Source organism: Hippopotamus amphibius, chromosome 4 (genome assembly GCF_030028045.1).
Source record: "Hippopotamus amphibius kiboko isolate mHipAmp2 chromosome 4, mHipAmp2.hap2, whole genome shotgun sequence".
NCBI classification, from domain to species: domain Eukaryota; kingdom Metazoa; phylum Chordata; class Mammalia; order Artiodactyla; family Hippopotamidae; genus Hippopotamus; species Hippopotamus amphibius.
The window spans coordinates 28,131,401-28,142,743 of record NC_080189.1 but is presented as its reverse complement, the minus strand read 5'-3'; the positions used below and the strand labels follow the sequence as shown (position 1 = coordinate 28,142,743).

Genomic DNA, 11,343 nt, shown 5'->3' with positions numbered 1-11,343 from the left:
TAAATAAAAAAGAAGATGCAGTACTATTGTAAATATAATCTATCTTTCGATTATGAAATATGTACTGCCATATACTACTGTATTAGCTAGCGTTACCCTTATATCTTAACTCTGCTAGTATTTCAGGACTAAAAGACATCAAGCCCCACACTTGCTAATATTTCAGGACTAAAAGGCATCAAGTTCCACACACCTGATTATTTACTACGGCTCTAAATCTAGTGTCAGTTGGTTCTTTTGGTTCGTCAGGAGTAAATTCAGTTGAGTATATCGAAGTCGAGAGGCCTGAACCATCCAGGCATTTTTCTTGAGACGGAATCCTCCCTTCACTCTCGCTGAAGGATCCCTAGGGACGGACATCAAAAGGACAGAGAGACTGCACTTGAGTCTGAGGAAGAATGCTGCCTTCACTAAACTGCTTTACTATTAAAACCCTTCAGTACCTTCAAGCTGCTATACTGACCGTCATTAGTCAGCACCTAATTGCCTCAGCAAGTTGTCTTTTCTTGGTTCTCATCTTGCACAGCTCATCGCCTTCCTTCAGTGCTTGAGGCCCCTTACCTTTGTGTACACTGCCCTATCCCCCCATTCTCTCATGGCTTTTGTTTTTTCTTTCTGTTATTGGATATTTTCTCTCCTTCTTTAACTTTAAGGTGATCTTCAAAATCTTTTGATCTCATCTTTTCTCTGTAGATATTTTCCTCCTTTGTGCCAACTGCCTCCTCAACACAGAAGATTCCCAGTTCTACAGTTCGAGAAAAATTCCCAACTGCCTGCTAGACTTCTCCATCTCGAGATACCTACACCTCACAAAGCAACGTCTGTTACCACTTGTGCAGGCCCTTTATCTCTCTTCCTTTGTAGCTTTTTTCTTGCTATTCCCTCCATCTGGAGCCCCTCTGCAGTTTCAGCCTGTTCAAATTCTGCTTAACTTCAAGCCTCCAGTACCACTTCCAGCTCAGGGCTTATCCAGATTTTTTTTTAACCACATTTGATATCTTCATGTTTTGAACTCAGGTGGTACTCTGGGTATGCCTAACTTATAGAAAAGATTCAACTTCATATAATTTGTAGGTTATTTATATATCCTTATACAGTAGTTCACAACTTACTCCTACTATACTGTATACGTGTTAAGAAAATGCAGCTTTTCCCCCTCTGTAACCAGGCTGATTATCCTCACAAGCCACTACCCACCTGATGTGAATAAAGCACAGTAGCAAATAGCATATATGACATGACACTTTTTTCCTAAAGAAACATGTGATGAGTGGGGTTATTAACATATTTTCCTGACTTTACCCACCATCAAGGGTAAATGGTTCACCTGTGTAACGATACACAAACTCCAGTGCTCTGAGACCCCTCATGTGGATATACAATATTTTACTCTGCCCCCTCCAATTTGTTTCTTGAGAGGTCCTAGAGGAAAGAAGAACAAAGATTCTGATTTAATCAGCACATTGCATTCCTTCTGCTCAAATGTCCTTTGCTTCGACTTTATGACCCACTGTCACAGTTTAGTCAAGGGGTTTGTCCCAGCCCTTCTGTGTGGCTACCAATCTACTCCACTCCTCTAAATGCCAATCCTCTTCTCTTTCCCCAGGGAGCTGAGAAGCTTGCTATTTCAATTCCATGGGGAATTTATAGGTCCCTGTGGCAGTAGGAATCATAGTGCTTCCTTCTATATCATTGTTCTCTTTTATCCAGAGCAGGCAAGCTCTTGAATGGGGGAGCCAAGGAGGGATCAGAAGATGGTCAAGCCCAGTCTCACATTGTACTTGTACCTGTTCCCTGCAATCTTTGGGTGCTGGACCTCAGTCTACCCACCCTTCAAAAATACTGCACTCTTCTCGTACCCTCCTCCAGCCCAGTCTCTTTCAGGGAGGCTGAGTTCATGTGACAGATCGTGGAAACCTATCTGCAGGGAAGATTCATGTTTTCTCCCACAAATCCTAGACTCCACGAAGATTAGAAAACATGTCTGGACTCTTGTCCCAGTGTCCCTGAAGCCATTAGACTGAGGTGGCTCTAATGCTGTGGCAATCTATGTAAGGAAGCAGACCAGAGTCTCAGTTTTTTCCTTCAGAAGCTTTATAGAGAATTTTTTACTTCTCTATTATTATTTTTTGTAGGGGAATTTAAATAATCTGAATTTGACCTGACATCATTTTTTTAGAAATTGGAAATATGGGTGAGTTTTAACAAATGCTCTATGGAGTCAGCTATGCTTTAATCATTATTTCTTTTCTTTGTCTTTTTAGAAAGGTACTATTACTCTCTCTCTGAGAAAATCAAAACCATAAGTATCCTGCAGGTAAAAAACAAAATCTATTGATGCTGCATGCCTTCTAAAGGCCTTCAACTTTCATTCAACCAAGACCTGCCTTGAGAGAAAACGTCACCTATACCTGGAGTGCCCCACAGCACACTGTAAGAGGCTCTATGATGTGATTATAAACCTTTGTGGGTTTAAAGTTGTTGCAAACCCCAATGTGATCTTTTTTACTGGATCCTAAGTTAATAATGTATTATTATAATGAACTTAGCGGTTGTTGATTTCATCATATGTAAACAATGTATCTATCTGGGAGATGTCACAAGATTTACTTTTTGAGTGGAAAGAGTAAAATCCCCAATTACATATGAATTTGGAGGTATATATATATATTTTTACACACACAGACACACACACGTGTTTAGAATCATGTTAATTGGTTCACATTTCAGTTGAAGAACACCAATGACATTTCAGTTGAAGATACCAATGACAAGGAGGAAGCTGTCATTGGAACTGATGATTCACCTCCTTTTAAGCCTCCATCAGAACGCATTCCATCGCACCTTTAACACATAAAGCCCAAGCTCCCAGCTTATGTTTATCACTTGTATTTTCCTCTCTATACCCTCTCATGGCGCCAAATTCACATCCCTCCTTGACCTGACAAACCTATCCGTTGTATCCTCTGTAATTTAAAATCTGCGGTCAAGAAAATCCCCTAGATCAGCGGTCCCCAACCTTTTTGGCACCAGGGACTGGTTTTGTTGGGGAGTGATGGGGAGTGGCAGATGAAGCTTCACTTGCTTGCCCACCGCTCACCTCCTGCTGTGTGGCCTGGTTCCAAACAGGCTGCAGACCAGTACCTGTCCATGGCCCAGGGGTTGGGGACCCCTGAAGTAGATCCTACATCTCTTTTTCTGAATGGTTGCTTAACTCTCTTTTTAATAAATTTATTTATTATTTATTGGCTATATTGACTCTTCGTTGCTGCACATGGGCCTTCTCTAGTTTCCAGGAGCCGGGGCTCCTCATTGCCGTGGCTTCTCTTGTTGTGAACTCTAGGCACGTGGGCTCCAGTAGTTGTGGCACACGGGCTCAATAGTTGTCTCATGGGCTTAGTTGCACCACAGCATGTGGCATCTTCCTGGAGCAGGGATTGAACCCGTGTCCCCTGCATTGGCAGGCGGATTCTTAACCACTGTACCACCAGGGAAGCCCTAACTTTCTTGATATAACAGAAAACTGAATGTTTTCTGCTTCTCCTGCAGCATTCTTTGTAAGTTTATTTTTTAATTATGGTAAAGTAAACATACAGTCAACCTACCATTTTAATGATTTTTCAAATGTACAGTTCAGTGACCTCGAGTACATTCACACTGTTGTGCGATCATCTCTCCACTGTCCGCCTCCTGGACTTTTTACCCTGCAGCCCTCTTGATTGATGGTTATTTTCTGTCTCACCTGTCACCTCCCATTGGGCAGGGAAGGAGCAGATGCCTCCTCATTGCTGTTTGGACCATTGCCCTTCCTTTCGCTACTTATTAGACAACCCTAGTTTACTGAAGCACACGGCATCAGATTAAACTGAGCATCAGGCCAAACCTCTCAGAATTGCATCATCCACAGATCCCAAGCTACAATGACCATATTTTAGCACTTTGGTCACTCATTATAGAGCTAAATGCAAAGTTTACTAAAAAGTCAATATTTTTCTTTTTTCTGTGGCTTAAATCTGTTGGGAACATATCTGCCATGAGAGAAGGGAGGTGTGTTTTGCTTCCTCTCCATTGTCTTTCTCCCAAATACTAGGCTGCTGCTGGCTCCTTCAGGCTGGAGGAGGGGATGGAGTTGCTTCAGGGAGAAGCAAGAATTGTTTACTTGACAGGTATCAATCTATAATTGAGTCTTTAGAACCTACTTTTGTCTTACGAAGACTTTCATGGCAAAACAAGAGAAAAAGTTAAAAGACAATGTGAAACTGGGAAAAATGTTTCATACTATTTAATGGAACTACATGATGTATTTCATAATATATTTAGCAAACTCCTTATTGATCACATAAGTATGTTGTTTCCAGCTTTTCTCTATTGCAAATATAGCTCCCACGAACACAGTTTTTTGTCAATAACATTTTCCTGTTTAAATAGATTTTATTTTTTAAAGAAGTTTTAAGTTCACAGCAAAATTGAGCCGGAAGTACAGAGTTTTCGTACACCCCCATCTCCACACATGCACAGCCTTCCCCACTATCAATATCCCACATCAGAATTGTACACTACAATCAATGAACTGAGTGACATGTCCTTATCAGCCAACGTCTACAGTTTACATTACAGCTAACTCTTGATGTTGTATGTTCTACAGGTTTTGAAAAATACATAATGACACTAATCCACGACTATCGTATCATATGAAAGAGTTTCACTGCCCTAAAATTCCTCTACATTATGTCTGCGTATCCCTTCTTCCCCCCTGACTCCCGGAAACTGCTGTCTTTTTACCGTCTCCGGTGCCTTTTCCAGAATGTCATATACTTGGAATACTTTTCATACTGATTTCTTTCACTTGGTAATATGCACTTAAGTTTCCTCCATGTCTTTTCATGGCTTGATAGCTCATTTCTTTTCAAGGCTGAATACTCTGTCTTTGTCTGAATGTACCATAGTTTATTATCCATTCACCTATTGAAAGGCTGCTTGGTGGTGTCCAGCTTTTCACAATTATGAATAAAGCTGCTATAAACATCCTTCTGTGGGGTTTTGTGTGGACATAAGTTTTTAAGTAACTTGGGTAAATACCAAGAAGCACAATTTCTTCGTTGTGTTGTAAAAGTTTATTTAGCTTTGTAAGAAACTGCTAAACTACCTCCCAAAGTAGCTGTTGCATTTTGCATTCCTATCAGCAGTGAATGAGAATTCCTGTTGTTCTACAGCCTCACCAGCATTTGGTGTTATAAGTGTCCCAGATTTTGGCCATTCTGACTTGTGTGGAATAGTATCGCACTGTTGTTTTCATTTGCATTTCCCTGATGACATATAATGTGGAGCATCTTTTTATATGCTTACTTGTCATCTGTATATCTTCTTTGGGGAGGTGTCTGTTCAGATCTTTTGCCCATTTTTTAATTGGGATGTTTGTTTTCTTATTGTTGAGTTTCAAGAGGTTTTTTTTTTTTTTTTTGGTAGATTTTAGATAACAATCCTTTATCATATGTCTGTTGCAAATATTGTGTCCCAGTCTTTGGCTTGTCTTCTCATTTTCTTGATACTGTCTTTCACAGAGCAGATGTTTTTAATTTTCCTGAAGTCCAGCTTATCAAATCTATCTTTCATGGGTTGTGTCTAAAAAGTCATTGTCATGCTCAAGATCATTTGGATTTTCTCCTATGTTATCTTCTGGGAGTTTTCTAGTTTTGCATCTTACATTTGGGTATCTATAACTTTTTGCAATGTGTAGAATTACATTGGTTTTACCGCTGCATCCCTAGACCTGGCTCTCTCAATAAAGATTTGTTGCGTAAAAAAACAAGTGTACGTATATGTGTGTAGATATGTATGTATATATATTATGAGTCAGAAAATTTAAATCTAGTTTTGTATTCTGAATAATAAAAATGACTAGAAAATAGAATAAAATCTCAGTAAACAGCATGGAAAATAATTATATTTACAAATTCATACAATTCATAATGCAGTTTTTATTACTGTAGAAGAAGTGTGTTATAAAATGTGTACTGGTGACCAAGCTAATGCTATATAAGTTTTCCATAGGCTAGTAACAAAGAGAGAGGGTGTAACTTTTATGTAAATGGAAAACATGATTAAAATACTTTAGAAAAGGAAACTTGTAACTGGATTTTACTAAAGCACAATATTTTGGGTTTTTTGCACTTTTGTCTCTAAAAAATTTAATGTAATAAGACATTTAACTAACCATATATGCCATACATACCACACATGCAGTGATGAGAAGAGGGTGATAAAGAGTAATATTTATGGACAGTGGATGTGCTTTCATTTTTCCTGAATGACAAAGGTAAGAAGAAGGTTTACTGTTATTTTTTTGAGAGGGGAGTCAACCTAAGATCTCATGGTTGGAAAGGAGTGAAGGGAGTAGAGTCTCTCTGGTGACTGAAAGATTCATCTAGTGGCATGATACAAATTCCTCAAAAAGTCAATTTTTTCAGTGATATCCACTTTATTTAAAAAGATAAATTATCATTCACAGCTATGACTAAAAAATTCAATGTACAAAGAGCCTATGACTCACTCAAGCTTCTTTACAAACTTGGGGTGCTATGTTGCAAGAGTTAAAATATGACTTTGGTCAGTATCTTTTCCTGCATTTAACATATTAGATAAATTCAGCAAGAGCTACAGAAAAACTGTTTGACTCAAAAAGACAGTGAGTTTTGGGGCTTTCCTGGTGGTGCAGTGGTTAAGAATCTGTCTGCCAATACAGAGGACACAGGTTCGAGCCCTGGTCTGGGAAGATCCCACAGCTACTGAGCCTGCGCTCTAGACCCACAAGCCACAACTATTGAGCCTTTGCGCTGCAATTACTGAAGCCCGCGAGCCTAGAGCCCGTGCTCTGCAGCAAGAGAAGCCACTGCAATGAGAAGCCTGTGCACTGCAATGATGAGCAGCCCCCACTCGCCGCAACTAGAGAAAGCCTGCATGCAGCAACGAAGATCCAACGCAGCCAATAAAATAACAATTAAATAAATAAATAAATTTATAAAAATAAAAATTAAAAAGACACTGAGTTTAATTACATCAGAGATAAGTTTTTGATTCCTTTATTTAAAAAAATATGTGCATGATAAGAAAATTTTGATACATAATTCAGCGATACTGCTTTCATGGTGAGATCTCATTCGCTGGAATGCATAATTATTAGACAGTCCTTGTCTGGGAAGATTCTTTGGCAGTTTTTGGCTCAACTGTCTATTTTGAAGGGACTTAGCCAAGTTTCACTTAGGAATTGATTGGTGAAAATACAGTCCAATTTATTCATGGGAAAACCATGGAGTTAAACAATTAGTTGGTTTTTAGGTTTATTTATGTACCTGAGAGAAGATAACACCAAAATCCATAATCAACAGCAGGTAAATGCCATTTCTCCCTGTTTTCTATTTTAGCCTGTACTAATTCCAAGGATAACTGCTGTCTTTCAAAATCAAACCAACAAATGAACAAATACACTTTTGAGGCCAGTGCATTTCAAATAGCAAGCAAGGTATTACTTGCTGTTAGTACCATTTTATATTTCTTTTTGTTCTGTTTAATTTTTGGTAAAATGACAAATGATTAATGTGATCAGAATTATAGGAAATTAAAACCAGAACAGCTAGCAGATAGAGTTTGCATAGCTAAAGATTTGTGTGAAAATTTTTACTTTAGTTTCTATTCAGTGGATTTTTTTTTTTTACTTTTCCAGTTTAAAAAAAAAAACAAAAATCTCATTTTTCTTCCCTGTTAAGATAAAAGTATAAATTAGACCTAGATATCAATAAATCTCACAAATCTTAAAAAAATTCTGTCTACCGCTCAAAGAGCAGTGTAAACACTACCATGATTTTACTTGATTTGCTATTCATTGTGTAATATAAAACTAAAGGAACATTTGACTCCATCATGTCTGATTTTTTTCCTCTTCTCATTTTAAGGAGACTGCTGTGATGTGAAACCTACCAGCCATGTGTAACCCAGGGGTGGCATGGTTAGGCGTGCTGCTGCTCTTGGTCGTGTTCACCCATCCAGCCCTCAAGCCAGCAATGCCTCCCGTGATCAAGAAACGACCTTTCAACATTTTCTGGGCTGCCCCAACAATGCAGTGTAAGCATTTCTTCAATATGGATCTGAATCTTCAATTATTTCATATTATATCAAATCCTTTAGAGACTCAGAGTGGATCAACAATTGCCATACTTTATCCAAACGAAGTAGGGTATTATCCTTATTTCTCTCCAGAGGGAAAATCCTTTAACAGAGGGATACCACAGAATATGAGCCTTTCCAAACACCTTAGGAAGACCACTGATGACATTGCAAAAGTGGTCCCTTGGTGGAGATTAGAAGGTCTTGTTGTCATTGACTGGGAAAGCTAGAAGCCACAGTGGGACAGAAAATGGGGCAATAGAGTAATATATAAAAACTACGCCTTAGCCTTTCCCAGAAACCACCATCCTGATTGGTCAGAAATGAAAGTGAGAACAGTTGCCCAAGAGGAATTTGAAACTGCTGGGAGGAGTATTATGAATGCTACTCTCACACTGGCTTTAGAAATGAGACCAAAATGTTTATGGGGCTTTTATCTCTATCCAGACTGCTACAATTATGATTATAGGAGAAATCCACAGAGCTACACAGGTAAATGCCCGAGTGGTGAAATATTCCGCAATGACCAGCTCCAGTGGCTATGGGAAAAAAGCAGAGCACTTTATACTTCAATATATTTGGATAAAATATTGAGGTCAAGTTTAAATGCTTTGAAATTTGTTCATTATAGAGTTAGAGAAGGCATGAGAATTGCTGAAATGGCGAGACATGACTATGTTTTATCAGTTTTTATTTTTTCCAGACCATTTTATTTGCGTAGTATTGAAGCTTTGTCACAGGTAAGGAAAAAATACAGTCCCACCTAAAATATGGAAACTTAGTAGAATGACTCTATAAAGTTTAGGAAGAAAGTGTTTTAGGATGCTTATTTCCCCTTAATAGTAGAATACTATTCTATTATTAAAGCTATGTGCTCCTTCGAATCTTGAGCCAATTCTGAAACAGTGTCACTGACAATTAGATGTTTAGAGTTTTTAGATGATGATTCCTACCAGCTGAGCATTTACAAGTGTTTCCTGCAGAACAGTTGTTAAGCTTAAGTTAAATCATGTAACAGATAGATTAATTTTAAACAGGGAGAAGTTTCATATTAAAGAAGCTTCTAATATGAAAGAGTAGCAGCAATTTTCCAAATCAAAAATATACAAAGTAGAGCTTGGGTAAACTATTAACTAACTATGCTTTCAATATATTGCATTTTTATGTTTTGATTGATTAGGTTACTTGAAAAATAGCACAGATCTATTGATTTTATCTTTAAGACTCTACAGTGTGACCTAGTGGTGAGTGTCAAGGCACTAAAAGTGGTTTATATAAAAGATAAATATTGTCCTTAGACTTAACACAATGAAGGGAGCACAAAGATGTGGGAATGAACTGGTTTGGAAGATAATGAGTTTGTAAACACTTGGAAGTGTTCAAGCTTTAGCTAGATTGTCACTTAGATAGGACATTACTGTAGCGACTCAATCAAAGGATGAGTGGCTAGATGAGGAAACCCTTAAATCTCCATCCATACCTTTGAGATCACAATTCTGATAAGTCTAGTACTCAACACAGAAGCAGGGCCGTTGGAAAGAAAACACACAGCTCACCTTCTTAAACCACTTATGTTTGAGATAAGGACATTTAAATGCAGTATCAATTCTTCCTCAAATATTTTAGAATAAGATAATTTACACAGACATTATTGATCAGAATTGACATTTCCATCCTTGCAAGCTTACTCAGTATAATTCAAAATGGAATGTCCATTCAGTATGTTCAGAAGGAAAAGAAACATAGCACCATCATAAAAAGCTGGAGGATCTCAGAGGTATCTAATCTGCCTCTCACTCAAACATAAGATATTTTCTTAGCTGCTTTAGCACTTTTTGATGGGGCTCTCCCTATTCCAGAAGGAAAACTGCCATTTGGGGAAAGTATTATCCATGGAAAGAGTATGTTGAGTCTACTCGGCCTCTGGATAACTTCATACCACTACTAGTTCTAATCCTAACTTCTGGTGCAACATAGAGTAAATCGAATCCTTATTTCAAAAGTCAGGTCTCCAGGTATTTGATGATGTCAGTCAGACCTACCAAAGTCTTCTCAGTAAATTATTCCTCAAATAATATATCTCTCAAATTATGTCAGTTTTTCAAATCCTTTTTGGAAAAAAACTAGGTTATATTTATTCTTTCAAAAATTATTGAGTGCCTACAATGTGTCAGATACAATGTTATTATTAATAATGAGTAGAAAGTCCATGCAGTCAGATAGTTTGTCTTGATAGAAAATGAGAGAATGAGATGAGCCACATTTTAATGAAAGTCTTTCCCATTTTTTGGTATTATTTCATTTTCAAAGTAAATTATGGGCTAAATATTGCCTCTGAACTCTACTTCAGAAAACCAAAACTATAGAATTACCTGAGTAATAGTATACTGAAGTGTTTCAATACTATCCTATTGCCTTCCATGTCTCACATATCAACAAACAGCATGAATCTTTCTCAAATATTGTGTAAATGACATTTATTATGTTATCATAACATCATTTATTATGTTCTTCATGTTATAATTATGATATCACTTAAAACCAGCTCTGCTGGATATTTTCTTCCCAGTGTCTCAATTTAAATGAGAGACTTGATTTTCATTTAAGGAACACAATACTAGTTAGTATAATGGAAGAATGGTTTTCTTTCTTGTTTCGTTACTTAGACAAATTGTGAAACACAAGAGCTAGTGTTACTGGAGGCTTCATATAACGCAGAGGAGCTTTGCTGTAGCATGGCCACTTTCTCATTCTGGCTTTTGATCACTTTGCCTTTGTACTGGATGTCTGATTCGCCACACCTTGCAGAGAAGGAAAGAATGCAGATTGCCCATCAATCATTCCCTCTGTATTTCATCTCTCCCTATTTCCTGCTTCTTTGCTCTTGGTCTATAACCATGAACGTAACCTCCTGTTTCTTATCTTGGTGAATGATAATCCAGCTTGAGAACCACTTGGATGCCTCCCTTCTCTTTCCATTATCCAGCAGGTAACTAAACTTGTCCATCTTAATTTCCAAATAACTGTTCAGTCTGTCCCCTCTGCTTTACAAGGACCGACCTTGCCTTTGTTGAGCCCTCGTCACTTCTCACTGAACAGTTTCCATCATCTCCTAATTGGGGTATTTGCCTGCCATCTTGACTTTCCCCTCCAATATGATTTTTATGTGACAGCCAAAAATAC

General features: G+C 37.9%; 1 long non-coding RNA gene across 1 annotated transcript in view; it reads left to right on the top strand.

Moving 5' to 3' along the window:
- The window catches only part of LOC130851629 (uncharacterized), a 45,344-nt gene extending 36,000 nt beyond the window's left edge, over positions 1 to 9,344 (top strand). Inside the window, exons 4-5 of the long non-coding RNA XR_009053235.1 lie at positions 2,265 to 2,433; positions 7,950 to 9,344. This is a non-coding gene — a long non-coding RNA (uncharacterized LOC130851629). The remainder of the gene's footprint in view (positions 1 to 2,264; positions 2,434 to 7,949) is intronic.
- Positions 9,345 to 11,343: the final 1,999 nt, after the last annotated feature.